General features: G+C 61.9%; 1 protein-coding gene across 1 annotated transcript in view; it reads left to right on the top strand.

Moving 5' to 3' along the window:
* Nucleotides 1-798, top strand: part of LOC113210414 (arrestin domain-containing protein 2-like) — a 56570-nt gene that overhangs the window by 49064 nt on the left and 6708 nt on the right. The window lies entirely within an intron of this gene.

Genomic DNA, 798 nt, shown 5'->3' with positions numbered 1-798 from the left:
CCCCCCCTCCACTTCCGACCCCAGGAGAACGGAGTGATGGTCAGGCGCGGGAGGAGCGCGGAGGTGGAGGCCGGTGGAGGCTGATCGTTGACGCCAGAGGTTGACGCCGCCGCCGCGCCGCCGTCCCCCGCGCTCGTATAATTGAAATATGCTAATGTGCGCCGGCCCTGCCGTCCTGCCCGCACTCCAAATGGCAAACGGCCATGGACTTTACTGGTGACTTGGTTCCGATCTGCTGCTCTGGACTAACTGTGTTGTGTACCCACAGCAAGCTCGGCTGGATAATACAGTTCTCTGAGAGTTCTGAGTCACGCGGGTTGGGCTGTGGGGAAAAAATAAAAAGAGGGCGCATGTGTTAGTTAGAGCAGGGCCAGAGGGGGGGGGGCGAGGGGGCGAGGGGAGAGGGGTGGGTAGCGGTTATGTTGCTGGAGGCTGAGCCCGGCCAGATTGGTGAAACCCGTAATGAAAGGTGATAGTAGGGGGTTTGATGATGGGGATGCGTCGGGGATGATGGGGGTGAGGGAGAGGGGGAGGGGTGAGGGCGGGAAGCCGTGTTGCGCGCGCGCGCGTTCTCGGCGAAACTAATTTCCTAATCCAAACAAAACGCGAAGCCGAGCCGGTCCCGCCACGCCACGCCCCGCCACGCCCAGGCGCGGCGAGTAGTAACGCCCATGACGAGCGAGAGATGGCGGGGAGGAGGGGGGAAGGGGGGTAAATTAAATTCCTAAGCCGAAGCAATGAGATTACGATCCTCTGACTACGGCTCTGGTACTACGGCGGGACCCACACCCGCCCCCC

The sequence above is a fragment of the Frankliniella occidentalis genome, unplaced genomic scaffold (genome assembly GCF_000697945.3).
Source record: "Frankliniella occidentalis isolate FOCC.00 unplaced genomic scaffold, Focc_3.1 Scaffold72, whole genome shotgun sequence".
NCBI lineage: Eukaryota > Metazoa > Arthropoda > Insecta > Thysanoptera > Thripidae > Frankliniella > Frankliniella occidentalis.
This window is presented reverse-complemented; position numbering and strand designations above follow the sequence as displayed.